Source organism: Stigmatopora argus, chromosome 15, assembly GCF_051989625.1.
Source record: "Stigmatopora argus isolate UIUO_Sarg chromosome 15, RoL_Sarg_1.0, whole genome shotgun sequence".
NCBI classification, from domain to species: domain Eukaryota; kingdom Metazoa; phylum Chordata; class Actinopteri; order Syngnathiformes; family Syngnathidae; genus Stigmatopora; species Stigmatopora argus.
The window spans coordinates 5,816,307-5,836,937 of record NC_135401.1 but is presented as its reverse complement, the minus strand read 5'-3'; the positions used below and the strand labels follow the sequence as shown (position 1 = coordinate 5,836,937).

Sequence of the window (20,631 nt, the reverse complement as noted above, 5' to 3'; positions counted from 1 at the left end):
TGAGCATGAATGAAATAACAGAACAATGATCCGACAATGAGGTTCCCACACACAGATCTCTGTCATCAAACACTACAACACAATTTGGGCTAATGAAATCAGAGCTAATTGACAATGATTGAGCCTAACATTTGACTCAAATCAAATTAGGTAGGTCTTTTTTACTGACGACGCCAGTGGCTTTCCATGACCGTGTTATGGGGAAGTCACCGAAGGTCGCCAGAACAGGTTTGGATTGATTCGGTGAAGGAGATAATCTGTTACGCCAAATAGCCACAATCAATAAGAAGGTAGGGACATCAAGGAACAACTGTCGAAGCATTCAACTAAAGAAAGAATGACCCCAAATCAAAATAAGTCACCAAAGGTCATGCAGACCATAACACTAACCTCAAAAGAGATTTATTGTCTTATCACATCGCAAACAGGTTGTAAATATGGATGAACTGCTTTTCCAATTTTCACAAAATTTAGTTCAAAATTGGTACACAGCCTGTAAAAAATGAAACCGCTGCCATCAACTAAAATGTATATTTGTAGAGGCAAATCTTGGAACCCAATTGGCCATTACTCAAGAATGATTGTCTCGTCATCCCTTCATGTAGCAAACCCCCAAAACTTAAGTATGCAGACCAACTATCAAACTTAATGTGTTAAGTTTTCAGGCAAAGTTACAGTCGACCTGTTGTGGTCTGTGACAGATTTAGCCATGGGGGCTCTCCCTTTCTTTGACTACACTGAAATAAAGACCCTAGGGCTCAGTGAAACACACACACACACACATGCACGTACACACGCCACGAACTGTCTTGACAGTGTCTAGTTTCACCTCCCCTCAGCACTTTTACATCCCTCAGGCAGGATTTTGCAATTCCACTTTTGGCTCACTTTGACAGTCAAAGTTTCAGGCGGAAACTCCTCTAACTCGTCCCTGCCATCCTTTTGTCGGGGCCGATGAAAATTGAATTATTCAGGCGCAGCAGAAAGTAGATGGTCCGCTGTTGCTTGTATGTCCAGGGCGCGTTTTGTTCACGAATGGGGCAAGTTGGTTGGCCGCTGACTGGTTGAGTTGACAGCCAGACAGGATTAGGAGGGTCTCTCATGACATTTGACACAGCATCCAGCTAGGGGAGAGTTAATTTAACGGTGAGGGGTTCAATAGGTCACGGGCCTAGAGGGATGGCTCGCATGTTGGGGATCCGTAGTCGTAAATATGAAATGTGTTAAGGAATTATCAGATGAAGAGTGAAAAGTTCATGATTTTTGTATGTGGTTTTAGAAGGAGTGCGAAAGGCTTGGTCGGGTTTGTCACTTGCTAACTTTCTCCTTTTGCTTGACCGCATTGCTCAGCCAGGCTGAAAACAGCGCTGCTCTGTCAGATTGAAAAGTGCTAATTAGGCTTCGCTTTAATTTTCCGGGATGCTCCGCTGCCCTTTAAATAGCCATTTCAAAATCAAAGTGATGGGAATTCTACCGTAGCGTGTGATCTTGTAATCACCCTGGTATTATTCTTTTTTTTTTCTTTTTTCCATTTCTATTTGCTTCATCCTGTTCCATTCTTCCAGAACCTTTCCTCATCAGAGATCTTAATGTCGTGTGCTTGTGTCTGCCTGGGTGGGATCACCAGGAATAACAAACTAAATATAAATCCTCAATCCTTGTGTAAAAACTGAAATAGAAGGCCCATTTGTGAAATTTTGAATAATAACTTTCAATAGATTAATCATCAAGTGTGGCCAAAATAGCGAATTTTGTATGAAATTTCCATGATTTGTCAAGAAATCACTTTGGGATAATTTCTTCTTTTTGTGTTTTATTTTTTAAAGTTTTCTCTGTGTGTGGAAATCCTCAAAAAACAAGGCCATCGAAATGGATTCAATGCTGTTTTTCTTTTTCTCAAGTCATATTTTGGCGATTCTTGAAATTCCTTTAAACTCTTCTGAAAGAAAATCTCAACTGAATATTTCTCTTTGTTAAAAGTGGAAGCGCCCGTTGTCGTTTGATGCTATTTACTCTTGTCCTGGCCTGGCTCGGTGTTGTCAGGTGAGGTTTTTGTATTCGTCTTGAAAGGGCTTTCCTTGAAGTGACTCGGGTGTCAGCTTTCGTGACGCGTCGTCTTTTCGATTGTCTTTACACTCTGAGGAGATGTGAGGATGGAGCACCTCCTCAGCCGTCACAATATTGATACTGTACGATGGCTGTCGAGACACAAACCCACCCCCCATTCGCCTGCACCAGTTTCTAATATGCACTGACAGAGTGTGCGGCGCTTGAATGATAGCAGGTGTGACATCACAAATAAGAGAGAATGAAGTTGTGAAAGAAGGGAGAAGACAACTTTTCCTGATGAAAATCTATTGTCATTTTCTTTTGAAATCCATCTGATCAAGCGCATGTCCTTAAGAACTGAGAAATGACAATAAAATCGTAGTCTAGCTTTTCCATTATTTCCATATCAGAAATGGGTTTTTAAATAATCTTTTTACTGGCTGCAGGATGTTTAACAATATTAAAGGCCATGCAATGTTTTGGACAAAAACACTCAATTTAGGCAAGAGGGATGGAATAGGGAGAACAAAACTAGGCATCGTCATATTTCCATGATGACCTCATTTTTCTTAGCAGTCATTACCCAAATGTATCAAATATAATTGCCAATGTGACTGTAAACAGCCAATAACCAGTATTATAATTCCACAATATCAGACTGATGTGACTCTAATAATGTTGAAGCGAGTAACATACTGTACATTGATATCGGTGTTAAAATACCGAAAGTAGTGCAGATGATTTCCATACAATTATCTTTGGGTGTCAAGTGGCACATACAAAACTAATCAAAAATCGAATAACTTGTTGGTCGTTTGATGACAGTCTTACAGTCATTTAACAGTTAAAAGTTGTAGGTAGTAATGAAATGTACTTCCAATTGTGTCCGTCAATGTTTGGTCATCTCTTTCACTGATGCATAGAATTATGAAGACAAGACTTGTTTTTGGCTACTATTCTCATTTGAAAAATTACAAACTACTTTCAGGCTATGAAAATGTGTCTCTTTTCCCACCATAGTGCCAGAGAAAAGATGTTTGAAATTGTTCATTTACCGAAAGGAAGAAACTGAAGGCCATGATATTCATTTTTTTTCTTCTGTCAGATTTGCTAAGATTATTCCCATCATGATCCTATTAGCCACAGGGTGAATGTGACTTCTTAAGAGGGATTTATGGGAAAAATAGTTCCCCACAAAAACAAATCGGTCTCCAGGACAATCCCATACAAAAACTTATTGCCCCTTCCGAATACAATTCGTGCGACTCCGTTTAGGTTCTCAAGGCCATCGAGTATGAAAGTCATAATCCTAGACCACAAGTACCACTTGACGTTCCCAGCAGGCTCCTTTCCAGGAATTTTGAGATGGCTGAGGCGGAGCTGATTTAGCCAAGGATTAATCTGTCCGAGCACCTGCAGTCTGTAACTAGCCTGCCAGTTCTGGGCCGTGCGCACCCTCAACATGCAGGTTACCTCAAGTTCCGGAATGCAAAACACATCTAAATGACTATCTTCATGCACAGTGGGACCCATAACCTAAATGCTTATTTTTTTGCATGACCAAGAATACACTTCAAGAGCATTGATGACTGAAAAAAATTCCCCAAAATAAAATCAACCACTATTGTCATGTAAAATTAAAACAAAAATATAACTCTTAACTAATGACCAGCCTACGCCAGCGAACACGCTAATATTGCTTTAAACTGAAAGCCAAAGCTTCACTGCACCATCAGAAGAGCCAACAGGCAAAACAGATCAGAGTATTTCTGGCGACAAAGAATGCTTTCAAGAGGTTGAAAGTTTGAGTAGGTGCCCTGATTTTATATATATCATACCAAACTATGGAAAGTGCTAGAATTTAGGAGCCTATTTCTCAACAAAATGAGGTAGGTCTAAGGTACCACCTAAAACATTCAAGGCAGAGAATAAATGATCCTCTAAGTTTATTAAAAATTGAGTCTGTTAATAAATAGATTCACTGACATGCACTCGTTTTAATGAGCGAGGCGTATCGTCCCATGTCCTTCCGTGGTTCATTGTCTTCGGGTCAGGCGCCCCTGTGGTTAACGCCATATGTGTGCGAAGCAGGGGGTGGTCCCTTTGGAAGCCTGCTGGTCATGCCACTGAGCTCAGGTAAGTTCCCCATAACCGGATCATCCCCTTACCACCTCCCCACCCTCTGAACCAAGCGGGCACCCAGGGGAGAGGAGGTGTTAAAACCTGAAGGGCCTTTGCCTAGTGCCCCCCACTCCTGCTTCCCTCTGCCCCCTATGAACATGCAACCATCTGCTCCCCGCCCCCGCCCAGCTGGCCACCTTTGATCCCACCAAATTTGAGCTAGAACAAGGATGATGACTGAGTTCTTCCAGTTTGTCTCGGATGAGGATGGATGAGAGAGAGGAAGAGCCAAAATATGTACATTCCAACTATAGTCTAAAACTTTGTGATGACGTAATAACTAATCATATTGTCAGGGAAATGTGTGTTAAGGCGGCGTTCAAGCCAAACCATACATCAGCAGGCAATTGTACATAATGTTACGAATATATATATCGGTAGAATCGTTATTCTCTAGTAATTACGGTACGTTTGCACAAGTCAGTGTGTCCCATTACATTCGGATCCAAGGTTTAGTCTGCGGTTCCAATTTACCAGTGTCTCTTTTTCTGTAAACCGGAATACAATGCCTCAAAAGTGTGGCAAACAATCTATTTTCCCGCCAACTAATAATGTATCCCAACAGAATTGTCAATGTAGTACACTTGTGTTTTGTTTTCTGTGAAGCAGGGCCCAAAATGATTCTTCAGAAAACATAATGTGAATAATTAAAACCCAATGATTAAACATTGAGGTAATATTTAATTAAGGCGTCTCATTAAAATTCCTGGTGCATTGCCATTAATAGGTCATTAGAACAATTAATTAATTAAGCTCCCCCTAACTACAAAAAGGAATTCAATCCATAACGAGATGTTTTGAGGCAGCTTAATTAGGTAATCTGCGCTCCCACAGAGGTCTCAGTACAGAATTGAACGTAAACTAAAATTAATGCAAAAACACTGAACTTCTCTTTACGGGTCGGTGGGAAAAACAAACTGGAACTGTGTAGTAAAACGAATCTACTCGCACATGGGAGTCTAACTTAAACTTTTTGGAGGACTGTTGTGATAATTGAATTGCTAAAAAAAAATCAATACACATTTTTACAGTTTGAGAAGAAAATGTTTCGTACCAATTGTAAAAAAATTCATGAACTTGTTTTTCCATTTTTCTGGTGGTTTTGAGATGCTAAATCCTAAAATATTAGCATAGTGGATACATTTGCAAGAACAAATCCATTAATGATGCATATTTATACCCTACCCTCACTATTGCCAATAATAACTGTAGGAATACTTGATGTATATTCCGCTGAAGAAAGACAGTTAGATCGGAAAGTGACAGTAGAAGCATGGGTGTGTGTTCAGGGGCTAGACTCCCTCCCTCCCCCCGGTGCGATCCCTTTACCCCCGTAGCGTGAACAATCCTGCCGCCTGATCAGCCTGGCAACTCGGCTCGCATATATAAAACGCGGTTATCTCCGCATCCCTTTGCCTTCGAGTCCGCACTCGGTCTGTGTTTAATCACGGCAAGCCCGATGGGAGAGAACTGTTTTTCCGCTGGTATAATCAGAGGGGGCCGCCATGTGTCCTGGTCCGACGTATTAATCCTGCCTTGCTATGGCTGTGGCCTTATCAGCTCCCAAAGCCCACCTCTCATGGGATCTGAGCTGCTGCCTCAGCGCCCTCTAATCCGCCCTGAGAAATTGTTAACACCATGTAAATGCATCCATGGATGATATATGGTGTCTTGTATAACATACATGTTATTGTTGAACATTTTGCATGCAGCTTCTAAGATTATGCATAGAATAGAGGGGAAAGATTGTATTGATTGATGAGGATAACAAACGTCCAATATCGTTTTAGATGCAAATGCTCACTTGGCGTTACAGGACAAATCTTTTGGGCTGCTTATGGATATGGACGAGCATGAAATAGCGGTGGGATTGAACGACTTATCTCAGGCGGCTAAAATGAAACGTACGTGGTGGTGAGGAACTATCCAGATTACTGTGTTAACAAATGTATATATTATCGTTATCCGATCCCTGGAGTGATCAACACTTGGAAACAATGCATTGATGTCATTCAGTCTTATAAAAAGGGGAAAAATGTTCTGAAATCAGAAATTAGAAGTGTTGGGGCTTTAAATAGGCTGTTCATCGTGTTACATTGTAAAGCACACCGGTCGAGAAAGAACCATACAGAATGTATGGGGATCTAAAAAAAAATGCTGTTTCGGACAGGAAAACGCTATACGTTTTAGTCAACAGTAACTTTGTTGTTTTAATTTCCAAATAAACCCCAAGGGCATTTTTTTCCAGAATTAGGTCGAAAATCTTGATTTTACTGTCCATGTAGTGTAAATTCCTCTTTTATGTTTATAGAAGTGGAATGTACAAACATTGCTTTTACAATTTCAAGCTTGTTTTGATAACTTTTCTATGCTGTCAATTCAATCCTTGTTTGTTGACTGCAGGTTCAATTGTGTCACATTTTTGACATTTCATAATAGAAGGTACAGTAAACCAATTCAACTTTGGGGGTCTGTTTGTGTAAAAGACATCACTTAAATATAGTGATGTGCAACATTTTGTAGTTAAGAATTGCATTTTTAAAAGATGTAAATTAAATTAAAATCGGTGTAAAATGCACTATATATTTCATCTACTGTTTCATTCCCAGGCAAAAATACAAAGAAAGGATGTCATTAATTTCAAGCGTCGCAATCATAAAATTTCTCCAGTTTTGTTGTCTTTGATTTGCCATGTTGCGGTTGAAGAACAGAGCCAGAGCCTTTGTTGTCACTTCCTGTCAAGGTTGGTTAGGCCTCAGTGTCAGTTCCAACGGACACGAGAAGCCGTGTGATTTTTCTGTAGTCGGTTAATTAGACCCCCCACCCTTTCCTTCTCTGCAAATACGACTCAAAGTACTGTCTCATGTGATTAAAGGCAGCTCATTATCTGTGACTCGTCTTGGTCTCGTACAAGCCCCCACAGAGGACGCCAAACACTAGACTCAATTGCCTTGGCTGCCAAAAAAGACAATTTTCATAATGCAGCCAGCTACCTCACCATTAGTGCTCAATTTCTATTGTCCATTCTTTAATGTTTAGCACATAGAAAAGGCTTTGTGTACTTTTTCGATGGGCATTGAAATAAAAAATAGTTCAATCAAAAATGCAATCGTGGGGCCATATATGGCCCTTGAAATGAGTGGCATGTCATTAAATTCTAAAAAGTTAGGTGGTGTAGTGACAAATTATGGAAGATGATGCTAAGCAGAGAATCCAGAAACTAGTAGAAATGAGTAAACTATTTTTTTGTTCCATTGTACATCATCAAATTTGTCTGCCTAGCTCCTGTCACATACCTGTTTAAAAAAAATCATACCTGCATACATGCATACATTTTGATTGCAACCACATACTATGAAGAAATCTCACAGTACAATTCATGTGTTTGGTACATCCAGTCTGTTGTGCTCAGGACCAAGACAATACTATTCGACGCAAAGGCTTTTGTTTAGCCTGGTTGTTGAAATCCCTCCATTCGTGTACAAAGACCTACGAAAGTTGCCAAAAATGTCCCAATTGAATATATTTGGGGAAAGCATCAGGCACTCCACAGCAACAGGGGAGCCGAAACTGCAGTCTGCTTTTCAAGCTGGGGACTGATTAGAAGAAAGATGGGGCTCGGCTGGAGGACGGACGTAACAGCGCTTCCACCAGAGATTAGATTTGCACCTGCCCCATCCGGAAACACTACCACCCCTCAGCTCATTTGAGCCGCGGACTGGGTTTAATTAAAAAAAACATGCCTAATTTGCCCACTTGCGTTGGCCTTCAAAATTGGAAATGTTGTTCACCACTGAGTCTGTTAATTTGCACAGGAAACTACCGACTGAGCAGGGAGGACGGGAATCGTGATGGCTTTTCGACAGGGGGAATGTGGACAAAAAGCTAGAAAAAAAAACCCATGCTGAGCGCTTCCCAGTTGTTGGTATTCCAGGATGATTGAGGGAACTAAACTTTGATTCAAACATAAAATAACCTTACCTGCTTTATAGTGCGGGATAATCTCCATAAAGTGAAATCACACAAGGGCGGATGGCGGCAAAATGGGACATCTCTTTCTTGACAGGTGACCGGATTGATGATTCCTGGAGAGGGAGGGGGGAAAAAAACATACACGGGGATGAATTATGACAGTTTTCATATTAGGGAAGTCTTATCTGGTGGGGAAAAAAGGAGCGTTAGGGCCACAAAGTACATGGAGCGATATAATCACAAATTGACCTGCCAATCACTTCATCCTGGCTTCAAAGGTACAGATAGGGTCGCTAAAACCAGAATCCACTGTCCCCTTTTTGCTTAAGCTCAGTTTTGGGCTTGGTGACAAGAACATGAAAAAGATGTGGGATCATTCAGGCAGCCTCCAAAGCAAAAGGGATTTTACATGCTAACAGAAATAGCCATTTAATACTTTCTTCATGTCTGAGGAGATACGGTCCAAAGGGGGGAGTTCCGAATGGCTTACAAGGTAATCTCAGTGATATTTATTCATCTAATGATGACTAAGAATGTAAACTAGGGAGGGCTGTGCTCACTGCAAAGATGACCCCAATGAGTCGTTGAGGTGGCGAATTGTACCCCCAAAACCAGACACAGAATAAGCGCTAATCCACGGCAAGGTATTAAAGTTGGCAAATGGTAGATAATACCGCCAGATTCCCAAATATGGATGTCCAACAATGATCCGTGTAAGGGCGAATTAAAGCTTCAGGCAAATTGGATGTAACTAAGACTTAAGTAAAGATAGTGTAGACGACCATGCTGTCGCACCCTTTAGTCCCTATTTGAGAACCCTCGTGTGGAGTTGGCTCGGGACTAAAAACACATTCCATCTTCAAACAGCTTAGCAGAACGTGCGGTAATTACATATTTTCTCCGCTCGTCCATAATCTCCGAGGAAAGGGTGGAAGAGGAAGGAGGGTGCTGGAGACACAAAGTCGAGGACAGGGTGAGGGGGAAGGAAGAGTGTTACTTTTTCCGGGGAGAGATCACTCCTCACATTACCCGGAGCTGTCGTACCTGTCGGTGCAGCGCTGACAGGCGGTTTGTTTGGATGGAGGGGTCAAGCAAGGAGCAGGGGGAAGTGAAAGAATGCGGAGGACACTCAAAGTTAGCGATAGCATGAGGGGATTGGGCAGTAGAGGTGACATCATGATTTATTGACTGCTGGAGGGAAGGGGTGGGCTTCTTGACCTGGTCTTGAGGTCACTGTTGCGGCCAAAGGTAGAGGAAAATTTGTTGGGCTTATCTATCATCTGCATTCTTTAAGCAGCATGCATCTTACTCGTGTGTGGCTGAACAAACAACTAAAATCTGGAGAAAGTTATGTCAAGACTAATGATTAATTGTTGCAAATCCCATTAAAATTGATGAAAGTATAACCAACAATACACCAAAAATACAATTGCGTGTGTCAACTTCAAACCAATCATTAGATTTTTTCTTCTTTTTCTTCTTGCTGAAAAAAAAATTACATTTCAAATAAAAACAGGGACAAAAATCCTACAATAATTTGCATGTGGTACCCAAAGAGGGAATTCAGATACAACAACACAAAGAAAATTGTCCTTTAGGTTGTAACTTATCTAGAGTAAACCATGATTGTTCTCCCTTTAAAAAGGTTACAGTGGAGCACTTAATGTACACAACACAGCTCAGGCCTGTGCCTATTCAGCTTTTGTTCCCGTCTTGTTTACTCAACATTCACGAGCATCCGTGTTGTCGTCACCTGTGAAACGACAAAGCCCTAATCAAAAAGGCTCTCGCAGTGATGCTGCATGGTAAGACCCTCGCCATCAGCTAAACAAACACTTTGCTTTTCATATGACCTGTTGCCTGACACTTGGGCTTACAAGGCAACGTCGGGGTGAGGGCCAGCTGTTAATGCGGTTACCGCCATGCTTCCTGTTCACCCTCTACCAGCTGCCTCATCTCTATTCTCCACAGCCCCCTTGGGTGAGGTGGGTGTCAGTGGCCATCTTGACGACAGACAGCTCCTTTCTGCCTCTGGCTGTTACTGTATCGCCAAGGCCTTTCAAAGCTCAAAGAGAATCAGCCAGCGTGGAGACCATATGACCAAATTTGAGGCCAACGTGCTAACCTATTGTACACCAGGCTTTTTATTGCCCAATTTATTTGTCATTTTAAATAATAATATATCATTATTTTAGAGGTCCTGTACACTCATTCGGTAATTTGTTTCTAAATACATGGAATTTGACAATAAGTGCTGAAAACTGTCAAAGACTCAGAACAACTTTGTGCTGAATTGCAGACTTGGTGAAATCTTCAATGCTTCAGCTGAAAGGATTTTCAGAAACCCAGGACCACGCCTCCACAATTTCAGAACTGAAAGCAACAGTGGATATCGAGCACTATTGCAATTTCCTCATTTAAAACGTAGCCATCAAAGTATGCCTAGAAGATTATCTTCTTCTCTGTGGATTTTTAAAGTCACAAAACATACTTTTGTCATTTTTCAGATCTTTAAAGCGAGTTGTGATGGTATTAATTATAACTAAGATTAAAGAGATGAATCTCTTAGTTCATAAAATGCATCAACAAAGTCTTCGACTCAACGTTCGGTATCAGAACTGTTCTAAACTACCGTAACAATGCCGGTGTCTTTGAGTGCGGATTTATTCTGTTTCATCTAGTTATGCACCCCATATTGCCTCACTTGCATCAAATATGATACACCTGCATCCATACCGTACAAATAGTAGTGACACAAAAAAATTCTCTGCACAGAGCTACTCCCAAGGATCCTCATATGCCAAGTATATTGGAAAAAATCCATGACACCCATCCAACTTCAAATGTGGATTGTCAAAAAGAGTGACTGGCGCGTACTCTGGTAATTAGTTTATATGCACAAGAAAGAGCGAGATGGACATGTGATGTAAATGGATTGCAGCCATCTTAGGGGGTATATGCGTGTAGGCATAGCTTTTAAAAGCAAAACAATGATTGCCTAATGCACTTCCTATACTTTTCTTTTTTTTTAATAGCATATCACCCATAATGAAATGCGACAATTTTGACACGACAGATGCTTTCAAAAGCAGACTTTGAAAAAAAGTTGTCAGCATTATTGATGGCAGCAGTTTGTGTGTGTGTGTGTGTTTGGTTGGTGGGCAGCGAGAGAAAGAGCGGGAGGGAGTGGTGTTGGTTTGCTGTGAGGTGTCACATGATTAAAGTGGCGATTGGAGATAACGGGATCGGCAGGCTACGGGGAGAGATAAGAGGAGAGTAAGCATGTTTAAAGTGTGCTGTGATCAGCCATTGCGCGAGGGAAAGCAGTGACAGGTGTATCACGGCGAGGAAAACATCGGCGGGGCCACTCCTCTAAAGGCATCTGGGATAAAATTAGAATACCTCAGAAGATGCATCCGTTGGATCAGGCAGCTATGAAGATTCAAAAGTGTTATTTTTAGCCTTGCTGATAATGACCTTGCAGGGCTTGCTTGTGATTTTAATTCAATCATAGGAGGAAAAATGTAGGTTTGGGAAGTACTGATAAAGTATAGAGGTTTGGGCACAAACTGGAAAAAAATAGATTCATGTCTATAAACTAGTGAAAAAAGTGAAAATAGTGAAAATCCAGGCCCTATTGATGCTACAACATTGTACTTTCTACTATACTGTATGAGGGTCCTGATTTTTTAAATCTTAAACCAGATCACCTGGCAATGTCGATATTTATTCCAACTCATATCCGCTGCTATAACATCCCTCTGAAGAAATGGTCGGTAAGATACCTGTTTAATTTTTCAGATCTCCTTGAAGCATGTATTTCCTTATTAGTTTTGAGACGTTGGCTTGGCTTGAGTGGATGGATGATGCTGTCAGGGGTTCCCGGGCATTATGGTGGCTCCGTGTGAGTGATTTCCACCAAGGAAAGCCTATTAGGCCTGACAGGGGGATGATGATATTAGGCCATCATCATTCAGAAGACTACGCCCCCACCAAGCCGACTACACCGTCATCCATCAGACAGCCCAAAACAGCTTCGCTCACCCTTTTCATTTCTTTCCTTCTTGCTCGCGGTGCTTTTCCCGTCGTTCCTAATTGTCCTTGTTTTGAGTCTTTCCAACAATCAAACTCCTTCGCTCCTTCTCCAGCGGCAAATACTAAGACAAATCCTGCCCTTTTCGTAGCCCATGAAACATTTAACATTTCATTTCCCATCTTGGCAGACGCAAGTAAAAAAAATGACCCAATGAATCTTACTTATTGTCTAACATGAGATCCGCCGTCTCCTAAGCCTGAATCCATTGTCCCGGTGGCCTATCCCGCCTTGTCTCAACTTGCTCGCTTTATCATCTTGACTTAAAAGCAACAAAAAGGGTGTAGAGATGTGAAATACAGATTTAAAATTAGTTGCAGAATTTTCCTTAGCGCTTTATAAGCCTGGCGGCCCAACAAGCTTTTACAGTGCTACAAAAGAAAGTATAAAAAGTATGCAGATTTTAGTCACGTCTGGTTATACCCATCAAAGCACTGTGATGACATCTATTGGTCCGTATACGAACAAACCTGTCCCAGCTTTTTGCCTTTGCACTGACCCTTCCTGTCTAGGGTAATGAAATTTCACAACATCTTTGTTAGGCCCCTGCTGATCAACTTGATTCACATAGGGATCAATGCAGACACATGCTGATCTTGACACCGGTGAGTTGATGTCAAATGCTCTCACTCTGGCTATTGTCAAGCAGCACCATCTTTTACACATATATACATAAACTTGGGCAATAAAAACCATAGGGTTTCTTTATGTCAATGGTTGTTCTTGCCTTTGCTTTGGCCTCAAATATTCCAACTTAGTATGAACATAGTTGATGATGCATATACACATTTCCGAATATTTACACCAGTTTGTGTCACCTGATGTCTTTACTGGTATCTCAAGGAAGACCCATTTTTAATTGGCGCACACGTGCATGCACAAAACTGGTTCTAAAAACATTCAGGTCGATATAGTAGCCTTAAATGATGCTAGCAACAAAAAAAGTGAGGTCCAACGCTACCACGGCTTTTTCTCCCAAGAGAGCACCACACATCTTCAAACACCCTCTGTGGTTTTGGGCTTACCATCACGTCCTTTGAATATTATCAAATCTTTGAATTTGACGGCTATGCAGATGCAGGTCATTTTTTTTATAGACACTCCCCCACTGCCAACATACAGTTGATTCTTTTGTCTCTCATAAAAAACAAAAAAAGCTGATTACTGGGATCCTACTCTAAATTGTCAATGTCCCTTAGGATAGGTATCATGAGGAGCCTGAGGTAGCCTGTCTAATGGACGTCAATATTTAATGGAAACAAAATAAGAAATACAACAGTAGAAGAAAAGACTCGAGTTAGAACTATATATCGGTTTCAGTCATTAAAAAAAAGATACTGCAGTTGCAATGCACCTTCATTGGGAGAGCCTGAATAACTCATTCATTGCATTGAAAAAAGCAAGGCACTTCTGATTGACACATTGAGTTACTACTCTTTTTGTTGTTTTACTTCTCAATAAATTACCCTATGACATAATGAACTGGAAAATTTAGCATCTTAGAGAATGTATATTTTTTGTAGGAGAATGATCATGAGCCCATAGAAAAGGTAGGGGATTACTGGGGATGTGAATATGTCACTGTGATGAAAATGAAAAAAAAAGAAAGCCAGAGCACATTTTTGGCTTTAAAGGTTTTATGCAAAACATGATACCCTTTTTGCTTTTCCATTAACTGGCTGCATTGAATATCTTAATATGGTATAGACAGTTTCACCGCAGAGCAATTAAGGGATTATGCTGGCATATAAGAACGCTGGATGCATTTGCTGTTGTGCACGGCCATTCCGGTTCAGAGCACCGACTGAGAATGTCGAGACGTGTTGGAGGATTAAACACTGATTATGGTTACTTACAGTAACCACTTCGCATTCATCTCTTACTTTATACAATTCATGTTGTGAAAACAGAGTTTGGTCAGCGTGTGCATCTTAATTTGATCAGCTTTATGTAAAGGAGGCACTTTGCAGCTTTTGGGTGAAGCCTGGTGAGCAGATTAACTGCAATTGTTTGTTATGGAATTTGGACTGTATGTTCAGCGTGCTAATCCTGCCAGCAACCAAACACGAGAAAAAGAAAAAAAAGAAATTAATAACAATGAATGTCTTTTCCTTATCATTGTGTGTTTATGTTTACTGTGTTGGGGGGCATCCATATGTGTGGCGGTGCTAAACACTGGCGCATGCAGTGTGACATGTTTATTTTAGATCAAGACGTATCTTACTACAGCTCCATCCAAGAGCAGGCTTGTTCTTAAAATGGTTTATTTCATGGAGAAAGGCTTTTAAATTATTCTTGTGGTTGTTTCCCAAAGGAAAGGCTTTCATAACTATCCAAAGCAAATAGCATTGGATATGATTATGAAAGGCACACATAGTTCAGGCCAAAAAAAAACCAACAAAAGCATGGCATGAAGCTGTTTTGTTTGTATTAATAATGCAATTTTGTGAAACCAATCATCTATTTAATATGGATTATGATTGAGTTTCAGAAAATGTAGCCTAATTTTAAGTCAATGTTTACTTAGTTTGGTTGGTTGGCCATTGCAACAATAATAAAAAAGGCTAATCATTGCCAAAGATACAAATGCAAATATGCTAAACGGATGGCTGATGTATTTTTCACAAATATTCTTAAGGTCCCGTGCATACGTTGGGAATTTAGAATTTTGGGGCATGTCTACCTTTTATTTCTATCCAGAGAGAAGGCCACAGTCATGGCGGACATAAAACAAAGAGTGGAAGGGTTTTTCTGGGGTAAATACACACAAAAGCACATACACCAGTAGAATACTGAAACGACTGTAGCCCCACATTGAAAACGTTTGCACGTGTAGTGCGTCTGTCACATGCAGAAGACAGAGCCAGTCTTCTGGCCAACCCCCATCTCTAATGCCCCTTTTACCTCCCTATTTGCTACAGCCTATTCAAACGCTGTCACTCAGCGGCTAGAAATCCATTAAACGCAAAGGCCGCTGTTCATTCACCTGAAAGAATGGAAAAATACACACCAGTAGTTTGTGGGGATTTGAGACGCACACAACTTCCAAATGCAGCAAAACCTCTCAACCTCATCCCTGGACAAAAAAAAACAGAACTAGCATCTAACTCTACTTTAGGACTCTATATTAAACAGGGATTGCCTGCAAAAGAATTGAGTGATTTGCCAGTTATCGTGTTGGTTGCAGCATAGAAGAGAAAAGGTACTCATCACACCTTAGAAATAATGAGCAAAATATTGTTTTTCTAGCACGATATAGCATTTCTGCATACAGATTCGTTGCCATGAATAAAAGGAGAGTCAACCTTTAGAAACATGAGTTGCTCTCTAGCTTTTCTGAGTCTCAAATGGCCACAGCTTATCCTTCCAACGCACTTATGTTGTGAGTTCTCTGCTAAAAAGGAACATGTCCCTTTGCGGTATAATTACGTGGAATCTCATTGACCCGTCAAGTTGCTTTGGTAGAAGGGGATCTGGTCAGCAGCTCAGCTCAACCCGCCCTTTTGACAGATGCCGTTTGCCAGAGGTGTCTGTGCTAACCTGACAGCAGGAGCGTGTGACCCTCCGCCGGGCGAATCGGCTGACAAGCGGCCAGACAAAAGCTCTCAGTCAACAGGCTGTTTAATAATCATCATTATGGAGTGAACATTGTGCCGTCGGGACGGGTAAACACATCTATTGATCCGATGCCGGCGCGATAGAAATATTTTTCACTCGGCAGCTCACCTCTCTGTTAAAGCTCAGCCTTTTCACGCCGGCAAAGCATTAAACGAGAAAAGCCGAGAGGTACAAAAGGAACGTTGACATTTGGGCCATTGGTAAATAATAGCGTTAGCAAGATGGCCTATCCATAACCCCCTGAAAACTGCTGTCGGCCAAGATAAAATGCTGGGGCCCCGCTTGGAGAAGATCAACGTGGGCTGATGTGGTTTTATTTGTCTTTAACGTCACACTCGCTCAGTGTGAAAAACAGTCTGGAGTAAACGCTAACGACAAGAACGCTCTTATGCACTTCAAATTGGACGTGAAGCGGCGTGCCGAGAAGCCATTGCACCCCAGCGGAGCGCTAATCTGCTGAAGCTCTCGAGTGAATAAGACCTTGATGGGGAATGAGGGAAAAAAACACCTCAGGTGCTATTCGCAATACAGATTGATGTTACAAAGTGAGCCCTACGTTCGGTCACAGAAAAGCTTTGGACTGCTTATCGTGAAAACTTGGAGGATGGACATGATTCACATGCCATTTGAAAAAAATATATAGGAACATTGACAAATGTTTAGGACACTCCACACATCAAAATGTACCAATAAATTCTCACCTCAGAAACTTTCACATTTTGCATCCTTAGATTGTACTTGAGTATGCTTAGTATGCCCCAGACTTGCCTGCTTAGTATGATGCATTGGTATTATCGGGGAAAAATATCTAATTGAGCGTTTCACTGATTTAATTGTGCATTAAGATGTAGAGCCTTTTATTCCTCAGAGCTATTAGGACCTCTTTTGTTACCAAAGCATTGCACAGCAGCTTTTAATTCTAAATAGAGGCAAATCCTGTATTCAGAGACACTTGCTATTCTGTTATTTGGTGAACAACTAGCGCTTAAGAGTGAAAGCAGAGGGCACCTCTTCTCAGCAGGAAGTGGACAGCCATTTCTTGTAGTAATGACAGGCCCCAATGTGTGCACTTCCATTCAATTCCCGGGAGCTCAATGACCAAGGATGCCGCAACCTAACGATTAGTGCCGTGCTAATGTCAGAGAGTCAGCCGCCTTCAAATATTATATTTTCATCTTCTTGTGTGTCTGTTGATGACACCCTTTTATAAACACACATCCTCCCTGTCAAGCATCCATGTCCCAACTGTTTGGCTGTCTACATTTATTCTCTTTTTTTTTTTTTACAAACAAGCACAGTAGGTAATTCACACTATATTAAAATGTGTTTGCCCAACAAAGGAGTTTAATCTACTGTGGCTTGAATAAGCAAATTATCACCGCTGAATCAAAACCATATGCACAAAAGCGAGACAGTTATCATTTTGTAGATCTAGGAGCAACAATCACATCCTGAGTGCTTTCTTATTTTAAGGGGAGCTGTTCAAGGATCTTATGCACCCGAATGAAGAATAGAAAAAAAGGCTGCAATTTAAGAGTTCAATAACCGGGTAATTGTTAGGAGCTGAGGTTTTTATGGTCATGCTAAAGAGGTAACAAGGAACCAAATTCAGGTAGGCAGCTAAGGATAATTTTAAAATTTAAAGCTGGGCATGAAGTACAATCGTACTTCTCAATCATTAATGTCTGCAAAACATAAGATTCAAAGTCATGTAGAAACCCAAGGAAACTAAAAGTCAGTACTATAAACAAACCCATAAATACAGACACAATGAATGAGTTCAACCTAAACTTGACACATGTCTCTGGAGAGAGCTGATTGGTTGACGGAAATGGAAGATACAAATTGGTGAACATGAACAGGGAGCCAGGAAAACAAGAAATAACATGAAACAAAACTACTTCGACTCAAACAATGCAAAAGTCAACTCAACCACAAATTATGACAATAATTGCAATTTTGTAACGACACATGATCAAAGAGTAAAAAGGAAAATCCAGTATCAGGCAATGGATTTCAACTAAATAACAGCAGATGTGTCAAACTCTAAAGTTGATAAAGAGATACTAAGAGCAAGATTAAAACTCAAGGGGAAAAATATTTTTTCCCATGGAATCAGAACAGTGGCAGGTGATCAACCTTTTCAGTAGTTTCATCTACTTTGACAGTAGAAGGTCATATAAACAATACAAAATATACACATAGCAGTGTTACAGTATGCAAGCTATTAGAACAGCGAATTGCCAAGGTGGTGTGATAACTGTCATTATAGAAATCATGATTGGAAAGTAAGCCTTGATGGTGGCGCATGGAAATTCTTTAGGGAAATCAGGCACTATCATTCACAGGTGGGAAGCCATGCAAATACTTTGTACACACACGCAAATATACATATTTATATATACACATTAGGATTGGTTACATTCTTTTGTTCGTCTATGACGATGGTCATTTATCTATGAATTGCAGCATCATTTTGTAATCAGTCAATCTTTATTAATCAAATTTTAATGAGAGCGATTATGTGATGGCAGCACGCTGATGGAGTTTGCACGTTTTCCCGATGCCCGAGTCGGTTTTCTTTGGGTAATCCGACTTTCGGTCACGTCCCAAGAACATGCATAAGGAGATAGAACACTAAATTCTTCATGGCTGTCATTGAGAGTATGAATGGTTGTTTGTAAATATGTATGTGGCTTGCGATTGGCTGGCAACCTGTTCAGGGTGCACCTCACATCCTGTCACAAGTAGGCTGAGATAGGATTGTAGCACAGAAGAATGAATGAATGATTTGACTCCATGGTTTCATACAGACAGGCTGACAAGATAATAGACTTTTCATACGAAGAAAAATGCCCAGAAAAAAATTGGCAACATTAAAAGTAATTGCAAATTTTCTGGGAAGGTGACTGATGTTTCAAAGAAACTAAAAGAGGCAAGAGTGGAGCAATTTGTTGTGGAGTGATGTCGATGGAAATACAAGTTGCCTGTAGGCAAGAAAAGCTGGAAGAAATGCAATAAATCACACCGGAAAGACAAAGAAGCAGATGGAAGGAATGGCTTTAACGGAAATTTTTGGAGAATGCTCATGCAAAACGACAACCAGGAAGAGACAAAAGCTGCAAAGAAAAAAATGGCTGTGTCCTACTGGTGAACAAAATCTCCCTTAACTCATATATATTTTGGGTTAGTGTGGCAAGAAGGAAATATTTTCTTAAAAAAAAAACACGGGTTACAACAAAAACACAGTTATACTAAAATACTATTTTCTTTTGCTAGTAATACTAATTTTCTGTCATTTTGTAACTATCCCCCTATGTCTACTGAGTCTTTGTTAGGATACTGACTATTTCCAAGTCTTTGTTTATGTTTCTTTGTTATTTCCCATTTGCTCATCTTATTTGCTTCAAAATCAAGTGAAATACACGCCGCCAGCGATGAGGTCAGCAACTAGAGAAAAGTTCAGTGTGTGACACGTTGAGCACATAACCAGTGAGAGCTTTTGAACGGGTCGATTTTTGAAATGTGCCAGAGTGGCTCCCCGCTGAGCAGTAAGCTAGGACTTTGATGTATCGCACTGTAATGTGGTTGTTATCCATAATCGGCTTGAATTCAGGAGGGCCCGGCTGAAAGGAGCTACAGCGCCATAACACATTCTTGCGAGACATTAAAAGAGGGGGACCGTCGTCTTCCCATTAAAAAATCCTCCACTCTTGGCCAGGATTTAACCCAAAAGCCAGGATCTTAAGCACCTGAAATTATGCATTAGTAAAACTGCAAGACACTGATATTTTGTGATAGTGTCAAACAGCGCGGGTTGTAGAGAATAATATTGCCCTCTGCATATGGTGTGTAATTTAAAAAAAAACTGCAGAATTGCAAGGTGTATAAAATGTGTTCCTGTCTGTGCATTTTACAATACCATGAGTACAGTCAAGTCATGAACCGTATATCATTGCATAAAGGGATATACATCAATGACCAATGATGTGTACAATGTCTAACAGGCAAAAAGAGACCATCCAGTACTATTAAATGCTTTAAAAAAGTGAAGATAGCATGAATATACTGCAGCTCTTTTGTCTAAGGTCGAGACAAAATGAGGTCTCGCTCTTGTATGAAGAAGACAGCAGATTGTTGTCAGCTAAAATACTGACAGTGCTTGTCAGATTTTCCTTCTCCTGTTTTCATGAGGCCAATTAAGGCAATTGCAGGAGTTTTTCTTAAAAGGCCGGGTGTCTTATCGCCCTACTTTCGAACCTAAACATAGAAAACATAGTGTGTGGAATGCCAGTTGCACTGGCCAGAAATTCCTGCAAATTTAGCTAAGCTTGCATTTTTGTTTTGTAAACAGAAGACCAAACTGTCTTGCCACCTTAAACCATAGTTCAGATATGAAGAAATAAACTCACCTGTATAATACTGATGAATGATGCTTCCTTTGACAAAGATGAGCCAGTTATACCTGCCATGGAAAAAACAAAAAAGTCACTTATGGAAATCAAGTCCATTTCTTGCCCTCATATTGTCAGCACTCATGCCCACTTTGACATATTTGTCCAAAATTCTGCCCAAATGCATTAACAGTATTGAAGGATGGGGGGGGGGAAGCCCCTTCTACCTGCTATAATAATCTAAGGAAGACGAGAAGTCCCTAAATTGTTCAAATGAGTTCATTTTGCCTTCTTACCCCAACTCAAAGGCGAGATGGTGTTTTG

At 40.6% G+C, this 20,631-nt stretch overlaps 1 protein-coding gene across 6 annotated transcripts in view; it reads right to left on the bottom strand.

Moving 5' to 3' along the window:
• The window catches only part of meis2a (Meis homeobox 2a), a 137,212-nt gene extending 116,833 nt beyond the window's left edge, over positions 1-20,379 (bottom strand). For all 6 annotated transcript variants that reach the window (XR_013305066.1, XM_077620227.1, XM_077620229.1 and 3 more), the window contains exons 1-2: positions 20,326-20,379; positions 8,212-8,315 (exon numbers count right to left, since the gene is read on the bottom strand). The gene's annotated coding sequence lies outside the window, so the exon portion shown is untranslated. The remainder of the gene's footprint in view (positions 1-8,211; positions 8,316-20,325) is intronic.
• Positions 20,380-20,631: the final 252 nt, after the last annotated feature.